The sequence below is a fragment of the Cupressus sempervirens genome, chromosome 2 (genome assembly GCF_028749045.1).
Source record: "Cupressus sempervirens isolate cs-2001-9-10 chromosome 2, ASM2874904v1, whole genome shotgun sequence".
Lineage (NCBI taxonomy): Eukaryota > Viridiplantae > Streptophyta > Pinopsida > Cupressales > Cupressaceae > Cupressus > Cupressus sempervirens.
The window spans coordinates 384,658,732-384,672,266 of NC_143119.1; positions in this window are offsets into that span (position 1 = coordinate 384,658,732).

Below are 13,535 nucleotides of genomic sequence, written 5' to 3' on the forward strand. Positions count from 1 at the left end.
AATAGAGGTAACCTCTTGTGGAGGCACAAATTACTTTGTTTCCTTTCTTGATGATTGTACTAGAAAGGTTTGGCTCTATATGATTTCTAGAAAGTCTATAGTTTTCTCAAAATTTAAATTTTGTAAAGCTCTTGTTGAAAACTAGAGTGGTCACAAAATCAAATGTTTAAAATTAGATAATGGAGGTGAATTCTACTCATTAGAGTTTGATAAATTTTGTGCAAATCAAGGTATTCAATGGGTGAAAGTTGTGTCATTCACCCCTCAAGAAAATGGGGTAGTGGAAAGACTAAATTGAACCATAGTTAAGAAAGTTTGATGCATGCCATCTAATGTCAGTTTAGGAAAAGAATTTTGGGTGGAGGGCTGCAATGCAACAATATATTTGATTAATTGAAGTCCTTCATCTAGCTTGGACTTTGGAATTCTGGAAGAGAAATGGTTGGGTAGAAGGATTTCTTACTCACATTTTTGAGTTTTTGGGTGTCAAGCATTTGTTCATGTTCCTAAAGAAAAAAGGAGCAAGCTAGATTCAAAATCATAGTAGTGTGTCTTCATGGGCTATGGTGAAGATTAGTTTGGATTTCAATTATGAGATCCTATTGTAAAGATGATTGTATGGAGTAGAGATGTGGTATTTAATGAGACAAAATTTATAGCCCTTCAATTTGTTAAAAATAATTGATTAACTTGTCATTGTTCCATCTAACTTGTCTCCTATGATCTAATATGTTACATGGTTCTTTATGACTTATCTAGCTAACAAAGGTACTTTGGATTTAGAATTCATTTTTTTAACCTCGTTAGGATCTTCTATATCAAGCTTAGGTCCCACTATCTGTGACTTGGGTCCATTAGACTTGGTTTACTTTGGCATTGGCTCGGTAGTATCTAACTACAACTCAGGTCCTTCAAACTATAACTTGGGTTGCACTGGTTGTAACTTGGTAGCTTTTGGAGATTTTGGGGACTTGGGAGGTGAGGCCTCTTGAATTCCAAATTGATTTAGCACTACATCAGGTTCATAGTAAACAAATATTCTATAATCCTTAGGTTCTTTGTTGCTTTCCTCTTCACTCTTTTCTACAAATTAATCAATTCTAACATGTGTACTTTTTATGATCTTATGAGTCGTTAGATTAAAATACTTGTATGCTTTACTTTTGCAAGAGTATCCTAGGAATATGCCTTCATCACATTTGACATCAAATTTACCTTTCCTAGATTCCTTCAAGATATAACATTTGCTACCAAATACTTTCAAGTAATTTACATTGGGTTTGTAGCCATACCATATTTCATTAGGAGTTTGATTTGAATCTTTCTTCAATTGTTCTTTATTCAAGGTATGCACTATAGTACTGATTACTTCCTTCCAGTATTTGATTGCAACACTCTTTTCTATCATTAAGGTTCTTGCACAATCCATGATGGATCTATTCTTTCTTTCAGCTACACCATTCTACTGAGGTGTACCAGGGGTTGATACATGTTTCTTAATTCCTTTTTCAACTCAAAATTCATTGAACTCATTGAAAATGAGTTTTCCACCTCTTTCTAATCTCAAACATTTCAATTTATTTCTAGTTTCTTTCTCTACTCTTTCCAAATACCACTTAAGCTTTTTAAAAGCTTCAAATTTTTCTTTTAGATACATTGATGTCATTATTCTAGAGTAATCATCAACAAAAATAATAAAATACTTATCTCCATTGTAACTTTCTATTCCAATAGGTCCACATACGTCTATATGAACCAACTCCAAGATTTCTTCTAATTTATAGTTCTTGCTTTTAAACTAGTCTTGCCCATCTTACCAATTTGAAATTTTTTGTATAGACCCATATTAGGTTTTCTTAGACTAGGAATACCCACTAGTACATTTGAGCTCATTTTTCAACCTTTATTGGTCAAAATTTTGACCCAATTTTCAACCAAATTTTGACCAAATTTGACCAACCCATTGGTGAAAATATTTCTTGTCAAAATTTTAACCAACCTATTGGTTGGTCAAAATTTTGACCAATCTATTGGTCGAAAACCTTCTAGAGCCATGGTGCAAGTTCTACCAGGAATTGGTCAAAATTTCAATCAAGGAAGGTAGAAAATTTCAATCGATGAAGGTAGAAAACATCCAGGCATTGGTAGAAATTTTGACCAATAAAGGTAGAAATTTTTGACCAATGAAGGTAGAAAACACCCAGGCATTGGTAAAAATTTTCACCAATGAAGGTAAAAAATTTTGACCAATAAAGGTAGAAAACACCCAGGCATTGGTAGAAATTTCGACCAATGAAGGTAGAAACCACCTAGGCATTGGTAGAAATTTCAACCAATGGAGGTAGAAAATTTTGACCAATAAAGGTAGAAAACACCTAGGTATTGGTAGAAATTTCAACCAATGAATGTAGAAATTTTCTACCAATAAAGGTAGAAAACACCTAGGCATTGGTAGAAATTTCAACCAATGAAGGTAGAAAACACCTAGGTGTTGGTAGAAATTTTGACCAATGAAGGTAGAAATTTTGACCAACGCCTGGGTGTAATTTTTTTTTAAGGCATTCTATAAAATAGCTCACATGCCTTGCATAATTAAAACATCATAATTAAATGTTTTTTGAGATATATTAATATGTGTTTAAGAAACAAGTGTGATTAAAGGAAAGGGGACAAAACAATGTAAGAGAGGAAAAGAGTGTAAGTTCTACAATATAACATCATATAGAATGGGGCAGATATAGAACATAAGTACATGTGTGGTGTGTACAATGAGAAATATCTGAGTAAAGAATAGACATAATGAGGGTAGGTGAAATGGAACATGTGTGTTTCATGTATATGATAAAGATATATCATATAAGCTAACAAGAGATATTATATGCGCTTATCTACAGCTTAGCACTAAAATGCTATCACCTTCCCAAAATCAGCCAAATTCTCAAAATTGGTTATCCCAAGTGCTCAAATATCATCATGGTTGGATAGAATATTTTAAGTTAGGCCTGTACTCTTCTAAAAGTTTCTCGAAATTTGTTAAGACAAGAAAGATAATCAATTACAGATTTTTCCCTTTCAACTAGTCCAAAACAAATTTAGTATGTTTTCCCCACATGTCAGCTTTAGTAAGAAATCCCATAAAATTCAATATAAGAAAGAAACTGATGCCCATGTGAACTGCACCAACTCACACATAATAAATCTAGTACACTTGGATTTACCCATGCTTGTTGGCCAATGAATCATACTTTATAATTGGCAGAGATCTGCTACTTATGTGAACTTGTCCAATGCCATTTTAATGTAAGTTCATTTCCATAAGCTTTTCCCTACATCCAATCCTTGAAAAAATAAGAAACCAAATGTAGTATCTATAGAGGTCTAAGTATCATCTAGATTATAAATTGCATCAAATGAAGTTGAATAAACTAATCCATTAATACTTTTCCCTGACTAGCCATCCAATGAATTGATATGAATTATTTGCAAAAATCCAAAGTCCATTTGAACCTGACCAGATCATCTTCTACTTTAGCTAGTGCACTTGAATTTTTGATAATCACACCATGAAGGAAACATGATGATGTCACTCTTCAATTTCAAGAGTTTGTCTATCATACAAATTGGGCTTTTATGAACCACCCCATCAAACTAGTTCAATTGGAACTTTCCACAAACCATAAAAAAGGTGGCATTAGCATTACATCATGTTGATGATACCCATAGACTTCATGCTTGTGAATCTGTGTTATCCATCAAAGAATGGCTCCTACACTCTATGCTATGAAAATTGTCCTAAATGGATTAGATAAAGTAGCAACCTTTACAATACCTATGGAATGCTTAGAACTAGTCCTAGAATGCATCATGTCTCAAACAATATGATGCGAATAAAGGGAAAATGATAGTTGGGTTAAGGGTGTTCATAGATTTAAGTATCAATGCCCTCCGAACCACATTAAACATTTCCTTCTATGCCATGATCACATTTGTAGAAAGAGAAGTAGAGAGCTAATTCAATGATTCAACAGAAAAGCATAAGAAGAATATTAACATCAAGTGGATGGAAAACCCAAAGAAGTCTGTTTCTAAGATGCCTAAAGATTTGTGTAAAAATGACTTCAAAAATAAAGATAGGGGATATTGTAATGCTATTGAATTAAGTTCTTGGTCTATGTGTATGCATGTGTTTTTGTGTATGTAGGCTTTTGTAGACATCATTTAAGCACTAATATGCTACTTCGATGTTCGTCAAGTTGTAGAAATACATTACAAAATATAGAACATTACAAAACATAGAAAAACAAGGTTTTACTAGTTCTAGTGGGCATAAACAAGGATGTTTGCATGGTCCTTGTTGCCAATAATGCACCAGGCAATACTGGACCACTAATCGAATGAGGATTCCACACTTCATCATAAGCTAAAGAATATATTATTGTTAGCAAAGAAATTTGTAATGAATAAAGATAAAATGGGATACTAGCTAGAAGTGTCCACCAAAAAAAAAAAAAAAAGGTAAGTGTTATAATGTTGATGAAAATAAACAAAGAAAGTGTTACTTACATGAAGGTTGTGCGCAACGACCCTCACCATGTTCACCATGTGATGTTGCAACTAGAACATATGTCTATACAAGAACACATAAAATTAGAGATCATGATCCATAAGATACTATAAAATATTAACATCTATTGAAATTCTATTATTTCTTTACTCGAATTATTGCTTACCTTCAATGATTGGATTCTACGATCCAATTATTTTCTTAGTGCCTCTTTCTCCTTGCTTCTATCACCCTTGATGATAATGTTAACAAGTTCATCAATGTATCTTTGTTTAATTTTCTAGGTGATGAACACAGGGTCAACACTAAGGGAACTGTCATGTAGAAGTGACGCCCATATTTTAGATTGCATTTGATCAACGATCATTCTAGCTTTTTCCTATCATTTGTGACATCAAATATCAGTAAAATTTCATCAAAATAACTCCAAAGCCATAAAGAAAAGAACATAATAATATGACATTTTTTTCTTTATTAACATTAAAAATTACAATAATTAATGTTTACCTCCGCTAAAGGTGTCTGAGATGGTGCATCCATGTCGCCCTTTGAAAAAAAATAGTACGTCTTAGAAATCAGCAATGAAATTAAAGTAATAGACTTACCAAAAAAAATATTAATAATAAAGAAGATTGTATGTGTAAATCATTTGTCTTAAGTTAGCCAAAAATTTGGTGTAATTAATGTGTATATCTAAAAAAATATTTGACATATTCTACTTAATGTTTATATTTGCACATATGGTTTCGAAAGAAAAATTTGGTCGTACCTGACCCCATCATAGTTGACATTGATCCTACTTGGACATTTCATTGATCATCATGATCTTCATCCATGTCATCATCATCATCATCACCATCATTGTACTTGTCACTTTGATCATCATCATCACCACCACCATCTTCATCACCATCATCATCATCTTCATCACCATCATCATCATGACCATCATTTCCATGATCATCACCATCTTCCTCACCATGATCATGATCGTCATCAACATCATCATCATCATCATCATCACCATTATCGATGGCATAACCAAAATCATCACCATCTTCTTCTTCTTCATCACTGGGTAAATGTCGTTCCTGTTAATCATTTACTTCATCTTGTGCTTCTTCAATATCTTCTTCTTCCATTACATTATAGTTTACCGGCCTTCCTCTTGGGTCATATCTAACAACAAATGACCAACCTAGTTGTGGAACACCAAAGTAAAACACTTGCTCGCATTGGCTTGGAAGAACATAGGGCTCATTTCTGACTAGCTCAAATGACCTTATATTAATCATAGTAAATCCACTATCATGTTTAATAATAGTCCTATCAAGATCATTTCGATTCAATCGTAACCTAAACCATTTGATAAAAAATAGAACTATTTTGAATGAATTAAAGTCACACTCAAGTATATCATCCAAAATGCCATAGTACCAATTTTTAGATTGTTGAGGATGTATGTCAGTTCTATATGAAATATTGGTGACCACAAAGATAACACTTATCCCAAAATCACATATTTTCTTCATTTTGTCTAACTTTTTTGTGTGAAATTTATAGCCATGGTAGTACATAGCTTTGTGGTGTTTAAACTGCAATTATTCAAACATGTCAAGATTAATTGCATTGATCTGTGAGTTGATATTAAACTAATGTCTCATAATTAGTAATCTAATGCATACCTTTGTATCTCTTAAGTCATATATTAGATCAAGTACCATTGGCATAACATTGGGATCTCCATTATGATGAGCTTCTTTAACCAATGATGCAACACCATCCTATGTTAATGAGTGACCATTTTCTTGAGACTATTCAATCCATACTATTATCCAATCAAGATTGTTTGAAATATACAAATGTAGTGCATCCCACTCACGACCAACTATAAAAAAGACAATTACACTAGTTAGTGTATATGTGAAAATGCGGCCTATGCTAACACACACACTTCAACACGGTCCTTATTTGCGGATTCATTGTGGAATGAACATTGAATTGTTCATCCAAAATTTTCCCTGCAAAGCGACCTATTGCCTTCTATCTAAAGGGATTTTGCCTGTTAATATCCTTAGAATTGAGGTGCAGGCAACCAGACCCTCTAAGAATGAAGGATTTGACAATGGAATTAAGCTAAGAATGAGTATACAGTTTAATCTAAAAAAATGAAAGATGCAATTTGCGAGCATCATGTTTAATGTGCGAGCATCACGTTTAATTCAAAGAAAATCAGAAAGCATGATGCAAAGATGAGATTGGTTCTGAAGTTGATGACATGGAGACCAATTGATAAGTTTTTAAGGACCATCTCTAGAACAGAGCTTAAATCCTAAGGGATCCAAGTAGAACACTTAGATACCTAATAGCATTTAAAAGACTACCTCCAGAATGAAGCGTAATTTTTGAGGATCCAAATAGAACGTCTAGATACCTGAAATTGATAGCATTTAGAAGATTATCTCGAGAACAGAGTTTAATCTTCAAGGATCCAGATAGAACACCTAGATACCTAAAATTGATAAGCATTTAGAAGATTATCTCCAGAATAGAGCTTAACCTTCAAGGATCCAGATAGAACACCTAAATACTTGAGAGTAATAGCATTTAGAAGATTATCTCCAGAACAGAGTTTAACCTTCAAGGATCTAGATAAAACACCTAGATACCTAAAATTGATAGCATTTAGAAGATTATCTCTAGAACGGAGCTTAACCTTCAAGGATCCAAATAGAACACCTAGATACCTGAAATTGATAAAAGATAACAAGGTCTCATCATGAGTCATAGAATCATCCCCAGAACAAGGCTTGATCCTCAGGAGTCGGGGTTTAGATTGTCCCAATACCTATCCATCGAACTCTGAGAAGAGTTGTTATAGGGTTGATCAATTGATGAAAAGATAAGATAGATGGTAGAGATGTTAGATAGAAGGGAACAAAAAGCCCCAAGTGATGAGATGCCCCAAGTGACTAGGACATAAGATGGGAACTAGATGCCCCGAGCAATAAGTATTTAATGATGTAATCATCTTGCCCCCTCGGGAGCAAAATTGAAAGATAACACACCAGAAATATGATTTGAAGCAGTATATCATGTCAGCAGAATCTAGAAGGGATTAGAACAATCTAAAGATTGGGTTGATTTGAAATGATTATGAAGTCGCAAAAAACCAAATTTGACCAAAAGTTGACCAGAGTCAGCCATAGTTGACTTAAGTTGACTATTTTCAAAATGAATTTTGAAAATATGGAGAATGTAAAGTTGAAAGGATTCCAGGAATCATAAAGGATCAGAAAAATTTGGGTTGCACAAGCGTTCGATCACGTCGGTCCCCAAAATTTTAAAACACATTTTTAAGGCTCTTAGGTGTGTCAAATTTCAAATTTGATCCTGAAAATGGATCCAGAATGGTCCAATTAGCCAAGGGTGCAATTTTTGCGCAAATTCGAGCACTTTGAAAAATTTGGTCAACACCTATATAATGGCTCGAAGGGTCATTTTCAATTCATTTGTACTTTTTACTTGTAGTGATTTTGAGCTCTGATAGAGACATGGCAGTGAACCTGAGATATCATCATTTTGAGTGCTCTAGATGAAATAGTCGGCCAGCAGAGTACAGACCACTGGGGAGTCATCGATTTCCTATCTTCGTACTTTCATTTTCATGCATTTTGAGTTCATTTATGCATGTTTTTAGCATGTTTTAGGATTTTCAATTCTTTCTTTGCGCGAGACCGATCTCTTCTCGCGCGAAGATCTTCTTTCTTCACGTGAAGAAATAGGATGTGCTATTTCTTCGCGCGCGGCCAAAATATCTTCATGCGGGGCGATTTTGGCTTTGCGCAAAGATGGAGATTCTTCGCGCGAGGCAATTCGTGTTTTGCGCAAGAACCTTTTTTCTCACACGAGATGATCTATCTTTGTGCGAGGAGATCTTTTTTCGTGAAAAGGCGAGATTCTTCGCGCGAAGAGAGAACTATTTCACGTGAAACTGTATGTCTTCACACGAGATTTCAGCAATCTCGCACGAAATTTTGTGCCAGTTTTGTGATTTTCATATTTAGAAATTGCATTTTATTTCGTTTTGATGCTTCAATTCGACTTGATACTGATCGTTTGTTTGTCATTTTTTTGTTGTGCATGCAGGAGGTATTCGGAGACGTATCATTTAGATCTCATTATCCGCCTTATGGAGAGTTATTGCGGAGTTTGGATGACGCAGATCGGGCACACATTGCCTGATTGGGTTGGTCTTCACTATGCCAGATTCCAGCCATGATGGTGAATCATAGTTTACTGACTACATTGGAAGAGCGTTTCCATTCGGAGACGAACACATTTCATTTGCCGATGGGTAAGATGATGATTACCCTGGAGGATATTTGGAGGATATTGAGGATCCCATTTCACGGTGCTCGAGTCATTTATGATACAGTACCTCGATTAGGGACAGAGGCACTTTCCATTGTATTCAAGAGAGAGCTACCGAGAGGCAGAGCCATCAGCTGGGATGAGCTGATGCATACTTATGGACCCACACATAGGCTGGCATTCGTGCTGGGTATTTTCTTGAGCTGCTTCCTGTGTCCTGACAGGGGACAACATGGATTGGAGTGTGGATGGGGTGTCATGCTCCGTAGGATGGTTGAGGCACCTGAGATCTTTGGATGGGGTCAGTGCATGTTGGCCCATCTTTTTCATGAGATACATGAGGTCATCTTCCACGAGAAGAAGACCATGGCAGTAGGTGTTTATGTGCTACAGATCTGGGCCTGGGAGCATCTCCCTATATGTAGGCCAATTTTTGAGGATTCTTGGGAGCCCATGGAGCCCTACATCTACAGATATCAAGGGCATATTACCTAGGCCCACTGGGTAAGACTGAGCATTGGCGGACACATCTCAATGACTTGGTGTCTGTTATATGGCGACCTTGGAGAGAGACAAAGGACTGGGATGATGCCCCGAGAGAGCTAGCTTGGATGTTTAGTTCTTGACCGCTGGCAGGAAGGACGACATCCGTCATAGAGAGATTCATCATCTCATGAGTGTGGCGGCAGTATGGTCGACCACAGGACATTTTAGCTGAGTACTGTGCCTATGCCAGGGTGCAAAAAGATATAGAGCACAGATGGCCTCCACAGATGGATCCAAGATGATCCATGATAGATATCCGCAGCCTAGTTGTAGTTTAGTGGGACTACCTGCCAGAGGTAGTAGATGCCGGGATGACACCTGCATATCAGGCATTTTTGATGAGCCATCCATTCCCACGCTTCATGGATCCACTAGGGATGGTAGGGCAGGTACAAGGACAGAGACAGGTGCCTCAGTAGCAGTAGGCACAGCCATAGATGCCACCACAGGTCCAGCACCGAGTACAACAGATACGTATTCCCCCACAGTAGATGGGATCAGACCTTGGTGCTGGGGGCAGTGGGGTAGGACACAGTCGGCAGAGGAGGCAAAGGATAGAGGAGCAGGCCCCTTAGCAGGAGGTCCCACAGCAACAGGTGCCTCCACTGCAGCATGCACCAGAGATGGTCGATGAGGATATGCCAGATCAGCTGATAGGTGGGGTACAAGATGCGGTACGGTGGTACCGAGAGTGGGTTCGTGTAGCCTCCCGACAGTTGGGAGAGTTACAGATTGTAGTGGCAGTCAGGGATGCGCAGCTGGTAGAGAGACAGAGAGAGACAAATCGTCAAAGAGAGCCCGCGGAGGTTGCAGAGCAGAGGCTAGAGCTAGCACAGGATGAGATCCGTTTTCAGTCTGCTCGAGCTACATATTATTATGCTGCATACACTAGTACAGTACCTAATGAGACATTGCAGGTGTAGCGATTCTCTCAGTGCACACAAGAGTCCGGAGGTGCACGACCTCCTGTTAGGCCAGATATGCCACCACCACCTCCGCCACCTGCTGCCCCTATTCCTCCTGCTCCTCTTGGAGGTGAGAGTTCGGGACAGAGTTAGACGCTCTGTGCCTAATTTTTATTTTGATCTCTAGCTATGTATCGATTGGTGTGCCAGCACCAGATGTATCATTTTTGATCGATTGTGCTCGAGTAGCACCCATTTTTTGTACTGACCCATTCTTTGATATACATATATACGAGATTTTGAGCTGAGTATTCCTGTATACATGTCATTGTCTATTTAGTTTTTCTCTGATGTACATGAGATGTATATTTAGATAGAACGCATATGTATGAACTGACATCTGACGTAGTGTTGTGTGTTTTTGTTTGACAGTCACAAGTATTCCATTGAGGAGCGAGTATCGACGAATCAAATGCTTGTGCAGTCGTGGAAGAATCTGATGCATGTGGATTATGAATAGAATTACCATCAAATTACGTGCTAATGCAAATGGAGTATGTAATACAAAACTATGTTAAATGCAACCCTAGGTCTGGTTACCAAGCTTCGATGATTTATCATCATTGGATATAAAATAAGGCTTGTATATTATACAATTTCCACTGACATTGCAATCATGAAAATATGAATATAACATATGTTATTGGGATGTTAGGATTAAATGTAAGTATTCGAGGCACAAGAAGCCAGAATGACCAAAACATTTGTCCCTTTTAATGTAGCAAGTTAACATAAGCATCAAAGCATGAATGCTAGGATGACCCTGAATGTTTCTTGCATGAAAGGCACACCAAACACATGGGAGATTCTTCTTATGCTAAGTATTCAGTATTCATTCTATCTACAATGACCCTTGCGTTCGTAACCTGAGACATAAATGTGCTTGATATACTCGCAGTGACCTGTATGTTCACTTAATAGGACGGGTATCCATATGTACTATAGCATGAAGAGTTCACTCTAACAAACAAGGAGAAGAACCAATATCATTGATGTATCTATATAAAAAGAGTCGAGGTACACATGGCCATCCAATACGAGATAGAGGCTCTTATAGTGGACACCCCTCTTATAGGAATAGATCAAATTATTAGAACTAAATTGTAAATAGAAAGGAAAGAAAAAGATCATGCCCCCAGTCATTACTTCTCTAGTCGAAGATGACATCATTGAGTTGCTCGAGGAGATATGATAAAGCAAAACAAAGAAAACAAAGAAAATGCTCAGCATATCCAAATAAGTATATCATTCTTTTTTTTTGAGTTCAATGTTTTCGGGATTGATGTCAAGTGTCAATGTCCAGAACATATAAGAAAGAAATCTCTTCAGTAGGGTAACAATAGTAGGCAGACGTAGTCAGAATGACTGGTGACTGAGGTCAAAGAGGAATCTTCATGATGAAGAACCTAAGAAGGACTAAGCGACATTAGATAGACATAGCCAGGACGACTGGTAACTGACACAAAAGAGATCTTTCATAAAGGAATCTGGAGACATAACCCGAGCAATGGTAGGTAGACATAGCTGTAACAACTGGTGACCGTTGCGAAAGAGATTCTATGAGGAGAATCTTGAAAAGAGTGACACTAGTGATAGTAGGCAGACGCAGTCAGAATGACTGGTGACTATCGCATAGGAGATTCTTATGAGGAGAATCTTGAAAAGAGTGACACTGGCGATAGTAGGCAGACGTAGTCAGAATGATTGGTGACTGTCGCGAAGGAGATTCTATGAGGAGAATCTCAAAAAGAGTGACACTGGCGATAGTAGGCAGACGCAATCAAAATGACTGGTGACTATTGCGTAGGAGATTGTATGAGGAGAATCTCGAAAAGAGTGACACTGGTGACAGTAGGCAGACACAGTCAGAATGACTAGTGACTATCACGTAGGAGATTCTATGAGGAGAATCTCGAAAAGAGTGACATTGGCGACAGTAGGCAGACGCAGTCAGAACAAATGGTGACTGTCGTGTAAGAGATTCTATGAGGAGAATCTCGAAAAGAGTGACAATAGGCAAATGCAGTCGGAACGATTGGTGACTATCGCATAGGAGATTCTATGAGGAGAATTTTGAAAAGAGTGATACTGGCGATAGTAGGTAGACGTAGTCAGAATGACTGGTGATTGTCGCGTAAGAGATTCTATGAGGAGAATCTCGAAAAGAGTGATAATGGCAACAGTAGGCAGATGCAGTCAGAATGAATGGTGACTGTCGCATAGGAGATTCTATGAGGAGAATCTCGAAAAGAGTGACACTAAGGGGGGGGGGATGCCCCCAAGCTATGACAAAACTCAATCGATGGATACATGAGTAGGAAAAGCAAGAAAGTGAAAGCATGAAAGTGACTAACAAGAGGCACCTGTTTACCAAGTTTTCACCTTCTTGGAAGGATTTTTTTTTTGGTATTACGAAGGCACCTATTGCTAGGTTTTTACCAGGGTAACAACTTTTTCAAGACTTTTTTTGATTTTTTAGGATTTTTTTCAGGACATTTAGATATGTACAGAGAGCTTGCTGAGATTGAATCAACTGTAAAATCGCTTCAGGTGGAGAGTGTTCATAGGCTCTTTAAGAACTTCTCCTTCAGTTGTGGAAAGTTGATAGGCGCCAGATCCATATACTACAGTAATGATGTAAGGACCTAGCCAGTTTGGTTCAAACTTTCCCTTTTGCATTCGTTGTTTTTGATTCTTAGGGTTCTCTCTTAGGACGAGATCACCCAACTAGAAGTCACATGGCCTAATTTTCCTATTGTAGCTTCGTGCCATTCTTTGTTGATATGCTCGTAGATGATCATAGGCCACTTGTCATCGTTCATCCAGCAACACAAGTTCTTGAAGCCTCTATCGAAAGCACAACATCTGCCCCATATACCAACGCAAAAGGAGTCATGCCCGTTGGAGTTCTAATGCTTGTTCTATATGCCCACAGGGCTGGATTGATCTTGAGATGCCAGTCTCACCCTGACTTATTGACTGTGCGATGAAGAATTTTGAGGATTGCCTTATTGGATGCCTCAGCTTGGCCATTACCCTGGGGGTAATAAATGGAAGACCAATGTTGTGTAATTTTGAATTTCTTG